This window comes from Sorex araneus, chromosome 3 (genome assembly GCF_027595985.1).
Source record: "Sorex araneus isolate mSorAra2 chromosome 3, mSorAra2.pri, whole genome shotgun sequence".
Classification (NCBI taxonomy): domain Eukaryota; kingdom Metazoa; phylum Chordata; class Mammalia; order Eulipotyphla; family Soricidae; genus Sorex; species Sorex araneus.
In genome coordinates, this window is record NC_073304.1 from 13020054 (window position 1) to 13042659 (window position 22606).

At 47.1% G+C, this 22606-nt stretch overlaps 1 protein-coding gene across 4 annotated transcripts in view; it reads left to right on the plus strand.

The window, feature by feature from the left end:
- KCNK10 (potassium two pore domain channel subfamily K member 10) overlaps nt 1–22606 on the plus strand; it is a 173788-nt gene that overhangs the window by 56027 nt on the left and 95155 nt on the right. The window contains exon 1 of one of the 4 annotated variants that reach the window (XM_055132990.1): nt 15078–15168. The exons of the other annotated variants lie outside the window; for them this stretch is intronic. The gene's annotated coding sequence lies outside the window, so the exon portion shown is untranslated. Of the gene's footprint in view, nt 1–15077; nt 15169–22606 lie in introns of those variants that run through there. 4 annotated transcript variants of the gene reach the window in all.

Genomic DNA, 22606 nt, shown 5'->3' on the forward strand with positions numbered 1-22606 from the left:
CCAAACTTGGGATAAAAAGATGTATTTACTGATACCTCACAGCCAGAGATTTACAGTTCAGTAAGGTGATTCATTCACTTTATTCATAGTCAATGAGCATTCATGATGCAAAGACCTTAGTGTTGGTATGTGACCCTAGACAAAATAGAGTCTGATACTTGTGATTTGTGCGTACCTGATCTGCTTCTCCCCAGGGTCCCTCACTCCTTGGAAGAAGGGCACAGTGCAGATCTCTTTCTGTTTACCGGTGATGACTTGGTACTTGGCACAGAGGAGGCACATGATAAGTGCTAATGATTAAGGGATATTACATTTTGTTAACTGTTTTATAGGCTATTGGACTGCTCTGAATGTATTTCCACATTAGCACAGCTATGCACTTCTCAGCATTTTAGATGTAGATATGCCACCTTGACTTCTTTCTTTCTTTCTTTCTTTCTTTCTTTCTTTCTTTCTTTCTTTCTTTCTTTCTTTCTTTCTTTCTTTCTTTCTTTCTTTCTTTCTTTCTTCCTTCTTTCTTTCATCACTGAGAGACACACAGTCACAAGGTTGTTGTTCATGACTGGGTTTCAGTCATACAATGTTCCAGTACCCATCCTTTCACCAGTGTACATTTCCCACCACCACACCCTTCCCACCTGCTCCCCTCCCTACTCCAGCCTGCCTCTACTTCCCCCCTCTTTCTGAGAACTTATCATGTATATCCTTTACCTACTGTCAGCACTCAGTTCTTGTCCAGAGTGGTCACCTCGCCTTTTTTTCTTAACCTATTCTACATTGGTGGATAGTATCTTGTTTCAAGTTTAGTCTCATATAAGGATTTTCATGGTGAATATCCTTTCACACATATTGTTCTAGTTTTTTCCTTTATATAAAGTATGTAAAGAGTCATTGATAGCTGAAAGAAGGAGCATTTGAAAGTTCTTATTGCATATTGTATAGGTACTCTCTAGAAAGGTACTGCTGTTGAGAATGGCCGTTTCCCCGCATGTTCCCCAGTGCTCAGCATTCTTCTTAATAATAAGACTCAATTGAGATTTGGAGAGGGCTGCTGTGTTTGAAAGAATCCTTCTTAAAGAGTGTTGGGATTTATTAGTTTGCTAATTATTTATTAAAATTTTATAATTTATAATTTATTATTTATAATAAATAAATTGGAAGAGCCTGGCAAGTTCCCTGTGGTGTATTTGGTATGCCAAATAGAGTAACAATAACAGGTCTCATTCCCTTGACCCTTAAAGAGCCTCCAATCATTGGGAAAGATGAGTAAGGAGAGGCTGCTAAAATCTCAGAGCTGGGACGAATGGAGACGTTACTGATGCCTGCTTGAGCAAATCAATGAACAACAGGGTGACAGTGACAGTGATACTTGTGATATGAAGTTCTGAATTCTATAGGGGAGACACACAATAAATATACACACAACCAAAAAGACACACAACTAAATATGAGCATTGGTGTAAGTGAGTGGGGCAGAAGGAGCAGAATAAACTGGAAGCTTTCTCAGCTGACAGGCAGTTGGTTCTGATGCTCAGTGGCATCTTACATGGGTGTTGCATGACCTACATGTGACTGGCTTTGTGAAAAATACTATCTTTTTAAAGAACCAGGTGTCCATTTATGAGATTAATTGGCTCAAAGGGTTTATTAATACTTGATCGGTTTTGGACATGCTTTAAGTCAGGGTCTCTTTTATTTATTAAAGGATTCGAAACTCTTAAATTGTATTGGCATTCAAAGGTTGATTCATTAGGACTGGTAAGATCGTATCCACTTAGAAGAAACACTGCTGGAATACAGACTGTGCAAGACCCCATGCTAGTTGCTATGGGGACAAATTGTTACAAGAAGTCAGCGAGCTAAAAGGTGCAGACAATTGCTTTTGACTTTTAATTAACTAGTCTCTGGAGAAGTAGAAGTCCAGCGACAATAATCCCTAATGATAGAACAAAACTAGTGAAAACAAAACAGAAAGTGAGGTGCTCAGGGAACCATATGGGGTGCTAGGGATCGAATGAGACAAGGCAAATACCCTCCCCTGTACTATCTCTCCACCCCCGCCCTGTTATTTCTGTAATAATAATTAAATGATAATTCTATTGATTGGGAAATACCTTTCTGAACTTTGAATGTAACGCTTAGTAAATCTATGTTAGCCTCACCCTATGTCATCCATGTGCATGAACTGAACAAACAAACCAACAAACACTTGGTTTCTCCTCTGCTTGTGGGTGGCCCAACTTTTATGGGTGATGGTCATGGTCACCTGGGAGTGCTTATCGTGGGGCTTAAATAAGCCAGCAGGGCTTCCTTAGGATGAAGGATGCTCTAGACACTTGAGTATTAGCTGAGTTTAGCATCTGGGTTAAAATTTTAGGATGCAGCTCTCCTTTGAACCAGATCCTTGAGCTGTCTCCTGGCCTCTGCCTACAGTTTTCCTGGGTATAGAGATATAGAACTCATTTGGTAAGAAGTGGGTAGAGTTAAAAAGTCATGATCTTGCAATTCAGTCCTGCAATTCACTGCAACTTGGGTGAAACTAGAGGAAGATCATGTTAAGTGAATAAAGAAGAAAGACAAATATCAGATGATCTCACTTATTTGTGGTATATGAAATAACAGAGTAGGGGAATACAGGATACCAAAGGGAATACAACCGGATTACTCTGGACCCTATATCCTAGAACTGAGAAGGATAGGGAAGGAAATAAACTTGGAGTGGGGGAATAAGAAGAGGCCAAAGGCAGGTAGGGGGCAGAGATCAGGGGCCTGAGGCACATTGATGATATAGAAGTGTGGGATATCTATATATCTGACCTGCAAAATCAACAGAAAGTCTGAGATCCCAACTCAACAAAGCAAACTTAAAATATGCCTTTCCAAGAGGCAGGCGGGGGGTGAGGGAGTGGTAGGAGGGAACCCGGGGACACTGATGATGGGATCAGTGTTGGAAAACCGTATGCCTGAAACTCAACTATGAATAACTTTGTAAATCACAATGCCTCAATAAAAAAATGTTCTCGGGAAGAGAACACTCAAAGTGAGAATGTAGAGAGAGGGATTCTAGACTTTAGTCTCTTGCAAGTATAACACTTTAGAATTTTTAGCAAAAAGAGGGGCTGGAGCGGTAGCACAGCGGTAGGGCATTTGCCTTGCACGCAGCCGATCCAGGTTCGATTCCTCTGCCCCTCTCAGAGAGCCCGGCAAGCTACCGAAAGTATCTCGCCGGAATGGCAGAGCCTGGCAAGCTACCAGTGGCGTATTCGATATGCCAGAAACAGTAACAACAAGTCTCATGATGGAGAAGTTACTGGTGCCTGCTCAAGCAGATCGATGAGCAATGGGATGACAGTGACAGCAAAAAGAGTTTACAGAGTGGATTTTTTTTTCTCTTTGGGTCACACCTGGCGATGCACAGGGGTTACTCCTGGCTCTGCATTCAGGAATTACTCCTGGCGGTGCTTAGGGGACCATATGGGATGCTGGGAATTGAACCCAGGTCGGCTGCATGCAAGGCAAATGCCCTACCTGCTGTGCTATCCCTCTAGTCCGAAAGTCTACAGAGTGGATTTTAAAGGGTCCATAAAAGAGAAAGCAAAGGATAATTTTATATGGTATCACTGAAGCCAGCAGGGAGAGAGAGGAAGCAAGACCTTTTGTGTGGAGTGCTGCCAAGAGGTAAAGCTCAACATACCCCAATGATGTGATACGGTCCCGAGGTTGGGCAAAGTAGAGGAGAGCCTGGATGGTACTTAACATAAATCTTCATACAAACAACTGTACTTCCATCCCTGGACACTCACCCAAGCTTCTCTTTCTAGGATTTCCATCCAGCTCCCCAAAACAGTAACGAGTCTCACAATGGAGACATTACTGGTGCCCACTCGAGCAAATCAATGAACAACGGGATGACAGTGCTGCAGTGCTACCACCCAGGCACTTTTCCCTTCACTTGGTGGTACTCAGGGCTTACTCCTGGCTCTGTGCCCAGGAATTGCTGTTGGCAGGGCTCCTCAGAGCACTCCATGGACTGTGAGGATCGAACTCTGGTTGGCCATTGCGAGGCAAATACCCGACCTACCTGACTATAACTCTAGCTCCATGGCCCAGGCACTTTTTAATTTACATTTATGGTTGGTTGTATTGGTGGTCACTGGTTGTGTTCCTTCTGTCCCCCTGATTTAGCGCTGCCTGATGACATATAAGCTATCCATAAGCTAAATATAAGCTAAAAATCAGAAAAATATTTTAAGTAGAAATATGTCCCCAATATTATATAGGGTATTATTATTATTTTTTAAAACTGAAAGTAAAATTTAAACCTTTTTTATGGCTTTTTTATGGGTGTCCTTTTACCCCCCCCCCTTTTTTTTTGGAATGTAAAAAAATTACATTCTGGGTATTTGTATCTTGCCAGGGACCAGCTCCTGTGGACAGCGTTGGAGAATTAAGAAACGAGAGAGGAGTGAGAGTGAATGGAGTGAGGTCAAGGGGCTAACAGCCTTGTGGACAGAGAGCCCTGCCCTTTTCCCGAAGAGTGTATTCGTTGCCTTACACAGGGGAACCAGAACGGGGAACAGCATTCTTAGTTGGGGGAACACCATGCTTTAATTTCAAGCTTTCCGTTCTTTGAAAAACTTTGCTAAACTAGGCTACTATAGAACTTCATGCCTTGCCAGTTTGGGAGAAGCATCTTTCTTGGGGACTTTTTCTGTGGTTCTGTTTTCTCATACCAAGGAAGTCAGTCTGCGATGGGACAGTTACAGGACTGTCATTTCAGTGGCTTTCCATGGCTGCTGGTATCTGTTCTTGTTTTTATGTCCACTCAGCCTGCTTCCTTGTCCTGTCTAACTTAACCTAACAGCACCAACCAATCTTTTGTTGGTTGTATGAGCTTTGTGTTTATGTGCATGCATGTAAACACACACACACAAACTATACACACACATACACACATACCTATACTATACACACACTCACAAGTCTACCAGCTCCCCTAATTGGACAATTATGTACAAGTTACCATTTGGTGTGCTCCTGGACTTAGCTGCCAGGATAATAAAGAAAGTCAACTCCCAACGCACCCCTAACCCCGAATTTTTATTTAGGCATCATTATTTATAATACTGTTAAGAGTAATGTTTCAGGCACACAATATCTCAACATCACAGCCACTGTCCTTGTCACATCTCCACCGCTGTCTTCCCCACCCCCATCTAATTGGTTTCCTAGGCCAACACTCAAGGAAGTCCCACTTCAAGGAGTATTATTTCTAGTGGTAATTAATACTTCGGACTGGAGCAATAATGCAGCAGGTAGGGTGTTTGCCTTGCATGTGGCCGACCCAGGTTAGATTCCTCTGCTTTTCTCAGAGAGCCTGGCAAGCTACTGAGAGTATCCTGCCCGCACGGCAGAGCCTGGCAAGCTCCCCGTGGCGTATTCGATATGCCAAAAAACAGTAACAACAAGTCTCACAATGGAGACATTACTGGTGCCTGCTCGAGCAAATTGATGAGCAACTGGATAACAGTGACAGTGACAACTAATACTTCTACTAAAGTTGCTTAGAGTTTAAGTAAATACTTAAAAAGTAAGTATTAAACTTTATATAGTTTAATACTTATATATAAAATATAAACTTTAAGTAAATATTTCAACTTAAAGTTGCTTTCTCAACATCTACCTTCTTTGGGACCCCCTGGCTATTCCCGGGGGCCACAGGTGAAAATTGCATAAATGGGGGACCATAGCATAAGACTAGGGCCCAGCTGGTAGACAGAGGAGAGACATGGGAAGGTAACAAGATCCAAAGGAGAGAAGCTTGGAGAAATCTTGAGAAACTCTCTCTAGGGCTCCCCACCAAGTGTGGGACACAGAGCAGACACCCAGTACTGGTTCAACCGAAGCTGTGTGGTGTGCTGTGGGGAGTTGAATGATATTGGAATGTGAAGAAGCTGCCCAAGATGCTACTTAGTGTATGCCAGGCTCTGGCCTTGCAGGGACATTCGCTGTAGTGCTTGAGGAAACCAATACTTTTTCCTTGGCAGCTTTTTTTTAGCTCTGTGGCTGTGAAGCAAATGGTATTTATGAGTCCTGCACATCTCAGCTAGAGTAGATTAAAAGCACCTGATTTCCAAGGGGACATTAAAGAAATCTTTAATGGCAGGGAACTCTTAGAAATGCCTCCAAATGCCAAGACAGCAGGGGCCGAGTCCTTCGCTCTTTTAATTGGGCATCCCGATGCCTGTGCTTGCCTTTCTGTGGCGTGGTGGATTGTTGAGCATAAGACTATTGCAGATGACCTCCTCAGAGGTCATTTCAAAGCAATTAAGTTAAAACCAAAAGCAAAGCATATGACAAATTAAATACCAGCTGGGATTTTTCCATGGGGATTTTTGTTCCTTGGTGAACATTAAAGAGCACAGAGGTTGGATTTCAGTCTCAGTGAAAATGATTTTTGACCGGTGGGTTTTCCTCCAACTTTGCATGCTCAAGGGTCTTGCATCCACAGTTAACATTCCTCAATCTGGAAAGCCGGAAGGGGTACTGACAATTTTACTCTAGAGACTTGAGCCCTACTAGGTGTCCTGATTCAATCTCACTTATGTTTTGGCCTTAGGTTTTTGAATCATGTCCCATGGTTCTTAAAACAGGTCAGTTCCTCCAGAGGAAATAGGTTTGCGGTGGTGGTTTAATTGCATGGAAGCCAGTCAGTAGTTTGTTGAAGACACCAAATTGAGTCCAGAGGTCTGGGAGAAGAAGGTGGTTGCATGAAATGTGGATTTCACCCCTGAAAATGATGCCCAAACAACTATGGTTTGTCAACTCTTGCTCCTTGGAAACCATCTGGAGCAAAGGGTCCCACTTAGAGGATTTCTAGAAGATTCCTGGTGGAATCTCTTTGCTTTGTGAGACTCTAGCCATTTTCTCTAGGTCGTGGTTTTTGAATCCCAGGGGAAAGAACTAAGGGTTACCCCTCTGGATTCACTGCTTGTGGTCGGCAGATTCTTCTTATCCCCATCACTCTGGTGCCTGCACCTAATACGCACTTACAAACATTTATTGAATCTATTTCTTAATACTGTTATACTTTTAATTCTCAGCAAAAAGGAGTAAAACTTATCTGTTTTCAAGAAACCCATACAAAATCCATAGTTTTACCCATTCTTCTTCTTTTTACTATCTTATTTTCATTAGTAAAAGAATTTTTTTTATTGAATCACTGTGAGATAGTTACAAAACTTTCATGTTTGAGTTTCAGTCATACAGCGTTCCAACACCCATCCCTCCACCAGTGTATATTTTCCACCACCAATGTTCCCAGTATCCCCCCTTTCCCATCACTCCCCCCCACCCCGCCTCTATGGCAGATAATTTCCCTCTTACTCTCTCTCTCTCCACTTTGGAGCATTATAATTTGCAATACAGATACTGAGAGACTATCATGTTTGGTCTTTTACTTTCAGCACACATCTCCCATCCTGAACGATACCTCCAACCATCATTGACTTAGTGATCCCTTCTCTCTCCAAGCTGCCTTCTCTCCCCTGTCATGAGACAGGTTTCCAGCCATGAAGCAGTCTCCCTGGTCCTTGTCTCTACTGTTCTTGGGTGTCAGTCTCATATTATGTTATTTTATTGAATATATTTCTTGGGGCTGGAGCAATAGCACAGCGGGTAGGACATTTGCCTTGCACGTGGCCGACCCAGGTTTGAATCCCAGCATCCCATATGGTCCGCTGAGCACCACCAGAAGTAATTCCTGAGTGTAGAACCAGGAGTAACCCCTGTTCATCACCAGGTGTGACCCAAAAAGAAAAAAATATATTTCTTGAGCATTCATTGAGTTCCCTGTATACATTGTGCTCTTGTCTTGAGACTCTGGAAGATTCTGGGCAGAAAGGACCAGAGTTCAAGTGCATCAGGAGGGAAGTACCCTCCAACAAGGAGTTGTGGTGATGAAAGATTGGAGGCATTTGGGGATACGGTGTAGTGAGGTGTTGATTTTGTTGAAATGTCTGGTGTACATTCTGCAGCCCTCTGGTGTGGAAAATTCCTCCCCAGGACTGATCCATGATCTTCCTAGCAGCCCTGGCTCTTATCCTCATCAGCAGACCCCATGTTGACCCCCCAAATCATGGGTGGCTGGGAACACACTTTATTTATTGCTGATTCCCATCCATACCGATTCAGATCCATTCTTCCAACTTTTCAATCGGTTGATTCCTTGAAGACCGCACTAATTCGAGCCATTAATAACATTTCAAAATACTGCACCAGTCTTCGGAGAGACAGATGCGTAGACTCTCCACTCTGCTGTCTCCCCTGCCACAGGAGGAAGAATGCGGGTCTTCTTTTCCCTTTTATAGCTTTCTCCTCTCTTCACCACACTCACTCCCAGCCTCTCAGAGCTGCCTTTGCGGCCAAGCAGGGAAATGTTGCTGATGTCAGCAGCACTGAGACTGCATTGGGGGAGCCACATTAGGGGAAATTTTCCAGAGCAGACGGTTCTCTAAAAGCTGAAGCCTTTTTTGTTTTGTTTTGTTTTGGGGTCACACCCAGTGATGCACGGGGGTTACTCCTGCCTCTGCCCTCAGGAATTAGCCCTGGCGCTGCTCAGGGGATCATATGGGATGCTGGGAATCGAACCCAGGTTGGCCGCTTACAAGGAAAATGCCCTAACCACCATGCCCCTAAAGCTGAAGCCGTTTTGCAGGGCATTTTTTAGAAACCATTTTTCCCTTGGAGGGATTTCATTCACATTGGCAACTTGGTAGGCGCAGGGAAGGAAGAGCCGCCAGACAAGATTTTCTAGCTAAGTCAGTGACCAAGAGGGAACCAAGGGCACTGAGCAGCTGCCCTGGCCAGTGAAGGGCCTGAGGCTAGTTGATGATGGAATATCCCAGGGCATTGAGCCCCCTTCTCCGTGACCTGGACAATAGTGGAGCAAGGGTGCCCTTTGTTCTCCAGAATCAGTTTGTTCTTAGAAACATGTACACAGGAACCCCAGTCCATTTTAGGTGTCCCCAGAGCCCGCTGCTTCAAGTCTGCAGAAAACCCTTCTGTAAAGTGAGTATCTGTCTTGCAGAGGGGTTTCATGGGATGCTTCGGGCTTGCACTCTCTGCACCTTAACTTCCTTCCTGCTGACTATCAGCACTGAAGGGGGAAACGGGCAGGCATGCTGTGTGGCACGGAAGGAGACAGCGAGCTCAGAGGTGCAGCCAGCCCCGGGGACGTTCCACTGCAGAAGGAGCCTGAGCTGAGAGAAAGGAGAACATGGGTGTTTCCTGGCCGGGTCAGGGGAGGACAGAAGGATAGGGAGTGGAGCTGGTTTTTATTTTTATTTTTTTCTGGAGAGAAGTGCTGAATTAGGAATCCAAGGAAGAACGGGAGCAGAGGGAGGACCGTTGGGAGAGAAACCAGATGCAAGACCTGATGTGTGGTCTGGGAGGGAGAGACTAGAGGGCCTGGGGTTCGGGTTGGAAGTGGGCTTCCTGGCACGTTTCTTGTGACAACTGGGTTCAGGAGGTGAATGCAGGGGCAGAGAGCTGGGGTGGACGCCATTGGGTTTCCTCCGTTGGCTCTCCCGGGTGGGTTTCCGGTCCCCAGACAGCCCTCCTCCAGCTTCCCTGTGTCCTACCTTATAGTGCACGTCTGGGACCATTTCTAGAGAAATTTTTTTGATCTCTCAGAATCTCTTCTCCAGGGTTTTCTTTATCAGTGACCGACGAGGTAAGGCAATGAAATGGGCTTGGGCAGAGAAGGGATTTCTGAAACCATTGCTCACTGAACTTCATGCCATTGTCTCAACTTCTCCATGCCTGTGTGGGAAACACAGCCTACATTCACATGTGGGCCCATCCAACTGTCAGAATCTGCTTCTGGGCACCCTGAAACACAAATACGCAAGTTTTGCAACTGTTTCTCATGGTGATTTCTGGTTTAAATATAGAGGCCAGAGCAATAGTACGGCAGGGAGGGTGCTTGCCTTACACGCGGCTGACCCTGGCACCCTATGTGGTCCCCTGAGTAAACTCCTGAGTGCGGATACAGGAGTAACCCCTGAGCATCCTGAGGTATGGCCCAAAAAGGAAAAAAAAAAGGAAAGAACTAGAAGGGCATTTGGTAATGATAAAATCAAAGAGATGGACAACCTATCTACTGGATTGATTGTCTTTTAGGTGAAGGCAAGACAGATTTAGGGCACCGGAGGGGAAGGATTAGGTCTCCCACTGACTGCCAGGAAGATTAGGAAGTGGAGGAGCTAGAGGGCTATGCCAAGGGAAAGGAGCCTTGCATAAGGCTATGGAATACTGATGTTTCCAGGACAGTGTGGCTGGCCCTGGAGCTGTGAGTCTGTGAGAGAGATGGAGCAACCTCAACCCCAAGTCATACTCAGAACAGTGCAGTCAGCAGGAGAAGCCCTGGTGTCAGGAGAGGAGGGCTCGCTGACCCGGCCTGGGAAATGGACCTTCTGTTCTACAGCATAGTGTCCAAAGGAAACTTTGAAAGCTCTGGGAATGCTGGGAAGGAATGGTTGGGTCCCAGAAGAGAACTTAGAGAAGTAGAAGAGGGATCAAAGTGACATGGAGCGAGCTCAAAACCCCAGCTCCAGTTTCCTGGTGGACAGTGACCTGGCAACATGGTACGTGGAGAGTAAGTGTGGGGTTTGGTACGGCTCGTGGTGCGTGAACTGGTTGAATTAAGTGAATGACTGACTTATCAAATTTCCAAATACCTCCTCCTTTTTTCTAAATGGTAAAACATTAGTGCTTTTACACCCTCAGTGTATGTTACGCTGTGATTGTGTAGAATTTATTGAAATACCTTTGGCTACTCCTGTACCATAACTGGCTAGGATTCAATGATCATTAGCCTGGGAGATAAATATGAATCTTAAGATAATTCTATCTTGAGTGTGGGGGAAATTGTCTGCCGTAGAGGCAGGGGGAAGGGTGGGATGGGGGGATACTGGGGACATTGATGGTGGAAAATGTACACTGGTGGAGGGATGGGTGTTTGATCATGGTATGTATGACTTAAACTCAATCATGCAAGCATTGTAACTGTTTCTCATGGTGATTCAATAAAGAGAAAAAAGACAATTCTCTCTCATGGGTTAATATGTGTTTTCAGTTTTGCTTTCTCCTACGGATCTTGACAACGAATGGGTTAGATTGGAAACAACTATTTCTGGTCTAGGTACTTGTGATAACTGCTTTTGGCAGGAGTTTGCTGGGCCAGAGGACAGTGTGTGAAGGGTGAGGTTGAAGAAGTAAGACGGGTTCTAAGTTCAGGGTAGTTGCGAGGTTTGCAGCCAGAGCAGGAGAGCACAGGGCAGGAATTTTGGAGGGATCACCCTGCTCCAGGCTGGCTGGAAGCAGTCCTCTGTGTGAGCCAGGTCTGGAACGGTAACTGCTTTTGACAAGGCACCTGGGAAAGGCAAAAGTCTCTCTGGAAGGAATGGGATCTGACAATAGGATTGAAAACACTTGGCCCCTGGGTAAGGGAGATATTTTAGGAGCTGCAGCTGCTTATATTATTTTTAAATCCCCAAAGGGAGGGGGGAAATCTCTCCTTTTATAAATGTGCTAGTGCATTTAAATTGGAGGAAAAAACTTGGGGCAGGAGACAAAGCTGGTTATTCATGAAACCTTTTGGAACCAGACAAAAGAACTCTGACAGTGGCTACACGCTTTCATCTCATGACCGTGGAGTCAAGACAAATGAGTCCATCTTGACAACTTGGCCAAGTTCGAGATCTGTTGGGAGAATAATGAGGCAGGCAACCGGCACCCACAGGATGAGCATTTCAGTGGGAAGTGCCAGAGCTGCTTCCGCCCATGTTAACCTGGACAGGGAATAGCTGAGGACTCGGGCTCTGTGTTGCGGTGGGCGGGTGGGCCAGAGCTCACTCACTCACTGCAGCAATAAAACAGGCCACTTTTCCCCAGGAGAAAGATATCATGTCCTGTTGCTTTGAAACAGGGACTCTTTAAGGAATAATTTTTTTTATTAAAGCGCCATGATTTACAAAGCCATTCACAGATGAATTTCAGGCACACAATGTTCCAGCACCAATCCCACCACTAGTGTCCACTTCCTTCCATCGGTGTTTCCAGGTTCCCTCCCATCACCCTAGCCTGCCTCCTGGACAGGCATGTTTTTAAGTTTTGTTGTTGTAGTTCGGGTGTCATGCTTGCTGTGTTATTGACTCTGGGGTTTGGATACATGCATAGACCTCAGACCTGTACTCCCAATGTACCAAGGCCCTTAACTTCTGTTCCGTTCCTCCCCCTGTTACTTCCTCCTTGATTTGTTCCTTCCCTGTCCATCTCCTTCTTATAATCTGGAGTCAGAGGTGATCCAGATATCTCCCCTTTAGTACCTTTTATTCTCTCACCCTGTTATCTATATACCATAGGTAAGTGAGATCATCCTGTGCTGTTCCTTCTTCTGACTTGACATAATATTTCCCAGTTCCATCCAAGTTACAGAGAATTGTATGATTTCTTCATGGAACAGGGAGGCTCTTGAAAAGAATCTCCAAGGGAGAGAAAAATGGTCTCTGAGTGGCAGAATCACACTCTGACCGATCCATCAACACCCAGGCATGACCAATCCATCAACACCTAGGCATGGCCAATCTATCAACATCCATGACACCTCCCGCAGGGCAGGCCTGTGATTAGTGCTGGAAACAGTGGACTAGGATGTACCACCTCAGAAGCGCAAGAAGCCACATGCTGACTCCCAGGTGTACAATTCTCCCCTTCACTGTCGTAGAGAGCAACATATACAATCCACTTGCTGGGTGGTATCCCACACTCCTGCCTCTCCACACATCTCAGTCAATCTCTAGGACTAGGATTTTTTTTTTTTTTTAAATAGGGGCTACACCTATTTTTATGTGCCCTATTCCTGGTGATGTTCCATCCCGTGGTTTGGGTCTGACAGTTCAGTGCTATATTGTTTGGGCCTGGGTGCTTTGAGGTTACTAGGGTCAGCCTGACAGTGCCAGGAACTGAGCTCAGGGCCTTGAGCATGCAAGGCCTGGCCGCACTGTTGAAGTGGTCTTCCTGGAACCGAGGTTTTGTTTTCCGGGGACCAGAGAGATAATACAGACATACAGCCCTTGCTTTGCATGCAGTTCAATCCAGGATTGATCCCTGGTACCACATGTGGTCCCTTGAACACTGCTCGGAGGATCCCTGAACACAGAGTCAGGAGTAAGCCCAAAGTACTGCTGTGTGGAGCCCCCAAACTAACACTAAAACAAATAAACAAAAAAAATTGGTTTGGCTCTTTGTGTTCTTTGGGGAGGGACTTGTGAAGCATTGCTCACTGTGTCCTAGTGATGCTTGGTTAACTGGCCCACCTTGATGCATGCAAATGCCCAGTGATGCAGTGTGCTGGGGTCCTGGGTATTGGGGACCAGCAGGGCCCCACACCTGGCAGTTCTCAGGGGGTAAGAGAGTTCTGGGGATCAAACTTGGGTTTTTGCCCCTTCCCCCCCAAAAAAAAGCATATTTCCCTGACCAGCTGACCAGTGAGTTACTTTCCCTGAGGATTTTCTGAAAATCCCTTATCTCTGCTACAGCCCAAAGGGTGTTTCTACCTGCAGAGCTTCCTGCTCTGGGTTCTATCTGTTTATGAAACTTCTGACTTTGTGCCTTGCCTGTAGTGTGTAAATCCGGGAGATTTGGGGACGCATGGAAGAAACCACTTGCTTAGCTGCTCTCAGTAGGAAGTCACGAGGCCTCTGTGTGTGGGGTCTCGCTTTTGTGTTGCCTTTCTAGGTTATGTGCGGGAGGGGCAGGGCAAGAAAAGCACTTGTCTCCGAGAGAGGCCTCAGATGTAAATGTCTGTGGATTTGTCAGAGAAGGACTCCCCTAGGCGGGGAGGCACACTGGAGGAACGTCTGTGTCTGCTTCCTGGGACCAGAGAGGTGACTCAACCAGGGTGATTCATGCCACTGCATAGATGTTGTTCTTCTATTTTTTTTTCTTTTTAAGTCTCACAGATATGCCCATGAGTCAAAGAGAAGCTTCTGGTTCTTCATGAAGAGAGAGAATAAGGAAGTTCTTTTTGGAGCAGAATGGATTACTCTTGCCTCCCTTCTGGTCCTTTCTAGCAATTGAACAAATCCTGGGGTTCACTCTTTACTTTCTGAGAACTTTCACATCCTCTTGTGGAGGTCAAAGGGGTACTCGGGAGGCCTGGGAACTTGACCAGCAATTCTTGGCTTAACTCGACTGCGGTGCAGTGTCAGGGCCGGAGGATGTGGTGCTGCTGCTCAGTCCCCATAGTGCCAAGGATTACACGAGCTGCCTCGCTGATGCTTGGGGGTGTCCAGAGATATTCCCCACAGTACTCAGGGGAACCATGTGATGCTGGAATCGAACCTGGGTCAGGTGCATGCCGGGCATGTGCCCTAACTTCTCTTCTCTGTGCTGGGGAATGAGGACTCTTGACTGTCTGGAAACAAACACCATCATACCAGAGCTCTCCTTCTCTCCTGCGTTCACTGAGCTTGGCAGGTGCATTTGCTTTGGGGCAGGGACGTGAACTAGAAATTCTGGGTATTGACACAAGGCAAGTCTATGAGAGAACAGATGAATGAATGAATGAATTTAGGAAGGGGTCAAATTATAACTCACGGTACCTTGCAAGCAAGAGGCACTATGCTCAGCCTCCTGTGAGGACACAGCGGACGTAGAGGAGGCAGAGAGAAAAGGCCTTTGCGCCAGAAAGTAGGAAATCAGAGAGAACTTCCTGGATGAGTCACACGTGAAGTGTGTTTTGTCACCTGAGTAGGAGCTGGTCAGGCAAATTGTGGGCACAAGAAAGGGATTCTCGGGAAGGGATCTAAGCCCTTCCTTTTGCATTCAGCGAGAGGGGCCTGGGTGCTGCTGGGTCAGGCCGGGGCGAAGGTTGCATTGGGGGCGTGGCGGTGGGTGAGGCTGGGGAGATAGGCAGGCGCCAGGCCCTGGAAGGGAGCCCGGAGCAAGCCTCAGTGCCAGCCTTGATTCCCAACCTGCAAGAAGCCTCGGGGCAGCCCGAGGATGAGGGAGTTCTGACCGGGTCCCGCTGCAGAGAGGCTGCCCGGTGCTGCTGGGAGGATGGAGATCAGAGAGGCAAGGCAGCCGACCGTCACGCCGATTCAGGTGAGGGACAACCACAGGATGGTCTGGAGGGGCCGGGACGTGGGACTGGGGAGGGCCTGAGTCCAGGTGCAACACCTTTCTCTTTCCCTCTCCTTCCAGCCATGCGCCCTCCTGCCGTGGCTGTGGCTCGGTTAATGCTGCCTTGGTGTTTTTCAGAAACAAGGCCTGAAGTTTGAGGGGATTTATTTTCTTCCCCCACACTTGGCTCTGGCCTCTCAGTGACAGGGATCTCCCGAGTCACACTCTGGACATGGGGACTGAACTCAGGGTCTCAAAACCTGCAAGTAGGTGCTCGAACACTCGGTCATCCCCGGGGCTCCAAAGCCTAAAACTTTAAGAGGGAGGTGGAGAGGGCCAGGACGAACCCCCCCAAAGCAAAGGCTTCTCCGTGGTGGCAATTGGGAACATGGTCAGCTCTCCAAATGTGTCTAGACCGAGTGTCGGTCCACTGCTACCTGGGCCAGCTTGATGGGGGAAAGCAAGGGTTCGGTGGTGTTGGGGTGTCTGGATCCAGAGTGACCACGCGTGTTCTTTCTGCTCTTCTATGTGGCAGATGAGGCTGAGTACAGCTGCGGGGACATCCTGGGGCAGGTGGGGCTGAAACGGTCTGCTCGCTCCCCTTCTCCCACGCCCCGTGCCCCCACCCTTCCTCATCACCTGCACACACCTAGGAAAGTCTTTGGGGGAAGTCCAGGCTGAGCTGGAAGCTGGAGCTTTTAGGAACTGCTGAGCTATGGGTGCAGGTGCCTCTGGAGCGTTTCCGGCTCAGAGAGGAGTTGGGGGGGGGGAGCAGGGATGCGGGAACAGGTGTTCTTTGCCTCGAAGCCGGTGTGTTGCAATCACAGTTATACTTTGCCTGGGTCAACAGAGTCACGTTGCTGTGTGACAGTGGCACCTCGGAGGTGGCTGCCCATCAGGTTCCTGGGGACCCGGAATCCCTCGGATGCTCTTTGTCTCGGGCACTGGGGTTCGGTGCTTTTCTGGAGAAAAGCCCAAGGGCACCGCTGGTGGGTTAGCTGGTGTGGAGCTGGTCAAGGCCACTTTCGTTTCTTATCCATCAAGGAGGATTGGTAATGCCGCGTGGCCCTACAGGGAAAAATTTTTAAGTGATTTTATGAAGGCATGATTATTTACAGAGCCATTCAGAGTCGATTTTTCAGGCATACTCTGTTCCAGCACCAATGCCACCACCACTGTCCTGTTTCCTCTACCAGTGTCCTCACGTTTTTTCTCCTCTCCCCCTACTGTCATTCCATCCTCCCTACCCCCCTCCAGCCGGCCTCCTGGACAGGAACCTTTTCAATTTGGTTGCTGCCCTTTGGGTCTCATGTTGCTGGCTCTGTGGTTGAGGTATATACCTACCCCTCACCTCTGCACCACCCAAGGCCCTGCCCTTCTTATGTCTTGTCCACAACTTGATAATCTTTCCTTTCCTTTCCTTTCCTTTCCTTTCCTTTCCTTTCCTTTCCTTTCCTTTCCTTTCCTTTCCTTTCCTTTCCTTTCCTTTCCTTTCCTTTCCTTTCCTTTCCTTTCCTTTCCTTTCCTTTTCTCTTCTTCGTTTTTTGTTTTTGATTTTGGGCTCACACCTGGTGATGCTCAGGGCTTACTCCTGGCTCTGTGCTCAGGGGGCACTCTGGGCTGGCTCAGGGAACCGTATAGGGTGCCGGAACTGAACCTGGGTCAGCTGCGTGCAGGGCAAGCACCCCACCTGATGTAAAATCTCTCCAGCCCTCCTCACGTTGATTCCTTTCCTTTTCTGTTCTCATTTGTATAATCTGGGGACCAGGGAAATCTAGGTATCCTCCCTTTGATACCATGTATTTCCACACCCTGTTATTTTATATACCTTCAATAAATGAGATAATTAAGTATTTGTTCTTCTTCTGACTCACTTCAGTTAACATGATGTCTTCCAGTTCCATTCAAGTTCCTGCGGGGAAGATTTTTATGAAGATAAATTGGGTTAGTGCAGGTGTAAAATCTTTGCCACATTTTGTCTCCTCTCCCACAAACTCTGAGCCAGGGAAATATGTCATTCTCTACCAGATCTACCATGCGAACCACAGTGACCAGCAAACACAGGTTGTCCAGTGTTTGTTGACTGAGTGCATGATTGTACAATGTGGAAAAGTGTTGAGGTGAGAGAGATCCTGACTGTATCACTGTATCACTGTCATCCCGTTGTTCATCGATTTACTTGAGCAGGCACCAGTAACATTTCCATTCGTCCTAGTCCTGAGATTTTAGCAGGCTCTTTACTTATCCTTCCCAACGGTGCCACATTGGAGGCTCTTTCAGGGTCAGAGGAATGAGACCCATCATTGTTACTGTTTTTGGCATATCGAATATGCCACTGAGAGCTTGCCAAGCTCTGCTGTGTGGGCTGGATACTCTTGGTAGCTTGCCAGGTTCTCTGAGAGGGAGAACTAGACAATAAGAAATTGCATGGTGTCGAATGTGGCCGTGCAATTCCAAGAGCTTTGTTTTATAGTCTCTGGATCTTGGCCGTTGATGGGATTACATGGCGCCAGGGGCAGTTTGTGGGTGTGACTGCCTAGCTACTAAAAAAAGGGGGATCTGGGTGGAGGAGGCCAAGTCCCTATCCAAGCAGGCTTGGAGATCTCAGCCCCGGGTCCCGCACACCTGGGTTCCTCTGCTGGTTCCTTCATGCGCGAGTCTCATCCAAGTGTGTGGAGTGTGGCCTTGAGCATGGCTATGACTGGGTTCCGGAGGTCTTTGGCTGCAGGGGCTCTGCTTGGGGCGAGGAGGGAAACAACCCGCCCCACTCAGAGGGGCCCTGGTGAAGACAGCCAGGCACGGGGGCAGGAGACTCTTTGACTCTTTGACTAGCATCAAATATAAAGACTTACTCAGCCAAGAAAAGAAATTTCACATTTCCATGTATTTGCGTCTTTCCAGGTAACATTTGTGAGGAAACATTTAATGATGGAAATAAGAAGGGTTGTCTTACCACATTGTCTTTGTCATTTTTGTCTACAGATTTGTTCCTCAGGCGTTTCCTGCAGGAGTTGAAAAATTCAATAGGCCAGTATTGATCTCACCTGTTGGTTATTAAACTGGGGAAAAAATGCTCCCTTGTAGAAAACTAACTTATTGCTTATATAAAGGGGCTCTATTTCTCTGGGATTTCTTTGATTCCTGTTTTCCTGCTCTGCTAGCCTAGGTTGCTGACTCAAAGTCACATTATTCTAATTTAATTTAATTTAATTGTTATTATTAATTTATTTAATTAGTTTTTGGGCCACACCCGGCGATGCTCAGGGGTTATTCCTTCCTCTGCACTCAGAAATCACTCCTGGCAGGGCTCGGGGAACCATATGGCATGCTGGGGATTGAACCTGAGTTGGCCACATGCAAGGCAACCACCCTGCCCACTGTACCATCTCTCCAGCCTCTCTAGCTTATTTTTAAAATATGGGAAAGTCACTTTCTTTTGTTTGTTTGTTTCACACTTACTGAAGCTCTGGTATTATTCCTGGCTCTGCACTCAGGAATTCCTCCAGGCAGTGCTCAGGGGACCATATGGGATGCTGGGGATTGAACCCAGGTTGGCTGTGTGCAAGGTGAATGCCCTACCTATTGTACTATCAGGTGGCTCCAGCCCCCAAAGTCACTTATTTTAATGAATATTTTATGGTCTTATCACTGGTTAACAATATGATGGGGTTTCTGGGTGTAGCCATGTTCATCTGTCAGTGTGACTTTATCATCCTGCCCTCCACCAGAGTTTCAGTGCTGACTATCAGCAAAAAGACCCCTCTACTCACTCCTCCAATCTCTGACGAATGTAAGTTTATTTATTTATTTATTTTTGGTGTGGGACACACCCAGCTGTGTCTGGGGTTTACTCCTGGCTCTGCTCTTAGGGATCACTCCTGGGTGCTCAGGAGACCATACATGGTGCCAGGGGTCAGGCTGGAGTCAACTGCCTGCACAGAAGTGCCACCAGACCTTTTCTCTAGCCCATGATTCTAATTTTATTTATTTATTTTTAGCTAGAAGATGCTTTGTATTTTATGAAAGACATATTTGTTTTGAAACTTATTTATTTCTTGTCCCTCTCAGAGAGCCTGGCAAGCTACCGAGAGTGTCGTGCCCGCACGGCAGAGCCTGGCAAGCTACCCATAGCATATTCGATATGCCCAAAACAGTAACAACAAGTCTCATAATGGGGCATTACTGGTGCCCGCTCGAGAAAATCAATAAACAATGGGATGACAGTGCCAGGGTGCTAGTATTTTGTAGTTTACAATGCAGTTAATAATGATTTTTTTTCATGCATGTAATTAAAAAGTCATACCCATCACCTGTGTATACCCTCCTTCTCCCAAGGACTCCGAGATCTCTCCAGGGTTAGAAAAGCTTCTATAATTTTAGTGAAATTAACTGTGCTTTACGAAAGGCTTTATTATAAAAGTAGCACTTATGAATTTGGAAAATTATGGATGCATAATGTCATCAATGGCAAGAATCTACCATATAGTGCTCTTCCCAAAAGGGATATTTCCTAGAGTAGAAAAACAAGTAAACAATTCTCTTCTCCTTACAGAATGGCACTTTTTAAAAAATTTTATTTTATTTTATTTATTTTATTTTTTTATAATTTATTTATTTTTAATTAGTGAGTCACCGTGAGGGTACAGTTACAGATTTATACATTTTTGTGCTCATGTTTCCCCCATACAAAGTTCGAGAACCCATCCCTTCACCAGTGCCCATTCTCTACCACCAGTAAACTCAGCATCCCTCCCACCCTTCCCAGTCCCGTCTCCCCCCACCCCACACTGCCACTATGGCAGGGTATTCCCTTTTGTTCTCTCTCTCTGATTAGGTGTTGTGGTTTGCAATATAGGTGTTGAGTGGCCATTGTGTTCAGTCTCTAGTCTACATTCGGCACGCATCACCCTTCCCCCGCATGACCTCCGACTACATTTTACTTGGTGTTCCCTTCTCTGAGTTGCAGAATGGCACTTTTTATGAAGATTCAGATATCATTTGGGGAGGGCAAGATAGCTTTCAAATCCTATGAAAATTGTTCAGTGACCACGATTCCACTTTTAATCCTGGTTTTGACCTCAACTTCTGGCTGTTTGACACCCCTCCACCTCCCGGACCTCCCACTAGCCTGAGAATTTTAGAGCCAGAGCCCCAGCTCTGCTCTGAAATCGGCCAAGGCCTTGTGGTGCGGGCACTGCCTCCTGCAGCCCTCCCAGCCCGTGATGGGTGGCGGCCGAGTCCTCAGGCCTCTCCCCAGGGCTCGCAGACCTCCTCTGATGGCTCAGGGGCTGGGAAACAACTTGCTGAAGTTCCTTAGACTCAGTAGATCTCGGATGCTTTGTGCCTTGGGCCAGACCCACAATGCACCGAGGGCTTTCCAGCCCCCCACGTGGCTGCCCAGTTTTCCTGACACTGGTTTGGTCCACGCCTATGGGCGCCCTTCTTGGCACCAAATTCAGAGAAGATCTGAACTCACGGGAAGGTCATTTCACATGCAGTTGGCTGAGCCCAGGGTGCCAAGTGAGGGCATGAAGTGGCTGTTTGGAAAGTGCTGATGTTCCCGTCACCATCACCGCCACCTCCACCGTCATCACTTGGCAGGTTTTGCTTCTTCACTGGCGCTGGGCCCAGAGAGTTCCGGTAGCTACTCGAGGTCACGTGGAAACTTTGCCCTAGCGTGAGAGCAGCTCTGATTTCTGAGGAGAATGAATGCCTTAGGTCATTTTCTTAGAGGGTCCCTCCCAAGCAGTGAGTGATTCAATACTAAGGCCTGAGGATATAGTGCTGCTCAGGCCCTGAGGGGCTTGGGGGGCCTCCAGGGCCACACTTGGCAGTGCTTGAGGTCTGCGGGGATGTGCCCCACAATACTCAGGAGGCCATGTGGTCCCGGAGAACAAACCTGACTTGAGCACACTAAACCCTGTGCTATCTCCCCGGCCTTAGCCTTTGGTAATGTTTCCAAGTTAAGGAAAAGGCAGACAGTGGCGTCCCCAGCCATTGAAATGCACAGTCTTCTTCGCTCAGGGACCAAGTTCCTTTCTGGTGAAGTGCCCTAAAGCTTTTGTGATGCTTTGAGGCTGGTACACTGACGCCTATACATATGTTTCAGACAGCTAACTGTGGATCAGCTACTGTCCTGAGTGCCCTTCGGGGGCTAAAAAGAAGCCACTGTTGTCCTTTGCATTTCTTAGCTAAGGAAACAGACACACAAGGTGACAGGGCCACGGTCACCCAGACCCTGACGGGTTTGGCACTGTGACTTTAGGTTCGACTTCTGTTGCTTTGGAAACTCTAGGATTGGTAGGTTCTGTCCAAATTCTGCCACCCGGGACAGTCTCTTAGCAAACTGGCACCGGGACCTGCTGGTTCTGCCCAGCTCCAGACACCCAGAAGCCCTGAAGCCGTGAGGAAGCGGGTTGGTGAAGAGTCGCTCTCCTGCCAGCCTCCATGCTCACGGCCATCATTTGATAGCTGCGTGCCTTCATCCCAGTGATGCTTGCTGGCATGTGAAGTGGTTCCCTGATAAGACTGTCTGTCCCTACACTGTCTCTCTGTGTGTGTGTGTGTGTGTGTGTGTGTGTGTGAGAGAGAGAGAGAGAGAGAGAGAGAGAGAGAGACAGAGACAGAGACAGAGACAGAGACAGAGACAGAGACAGAGAGAGATGGGGAGGCATCATCTGGGCTTGTTGAGGGTTGTGGAGATTCTGAGGGGGCTTCTGTGGAGATTCTGAAGGCATTATTTACCACAATGAAGAGGAAAACACACAAGTGCTTCCTGCCAGGCACCAAGTCAAGAAAGGAAGATCCAAGGATTAAAGACTGTTGCAGGTCCCCGGGGAGAGGAGCATGCTCAGTCAGCTTGGAAAATCCAGGGCTACTTCTCAGAGAGGCAGCTTCCTTCCTTCCTTCCTTCCTTCCTTCCTTTCTTCCTTCCTTCCTTCCTTCCTTCCTTCCTTCCTTCCTTCCTTCCTTCCTTCCTTCCTTCCTTCCTTCCTTCCTTCCTTCCTTCTTTTCCTTCCTTTCCTTCCTTCCTTCCCTCCTTCCCTCCTCCTTCCCTCACTCCTTCCTTGTTTCCCTCCCTCTCTCCTTCCTTCCCTCTTTCCCTCTTTCCCTTCCTTGCCCCCTCTTAATAAACCATCACTGACTGCCCCTACCCCCACCCCACTGTCTGCCAGGTGCCGGACAGGTCAGGAGGCTACAGAAGGTGGACATGGCACCATCCTCCTCAGTAGGCTGAGAGAGCTGGCCAGTTAAACAGGCTTTATCAACCACACAGTGCAGAATGCCGCCCTGAGGGAAACCTCATCAAGTGGGGGTGTGTTCGTTTCCTGTGGCCGCTGTAACAAATGACCACATACGTAATGGCTAAAATCAACACACGTTTATTATCTTATGGGACTGGAGGTTAAAAGTTTAAAAT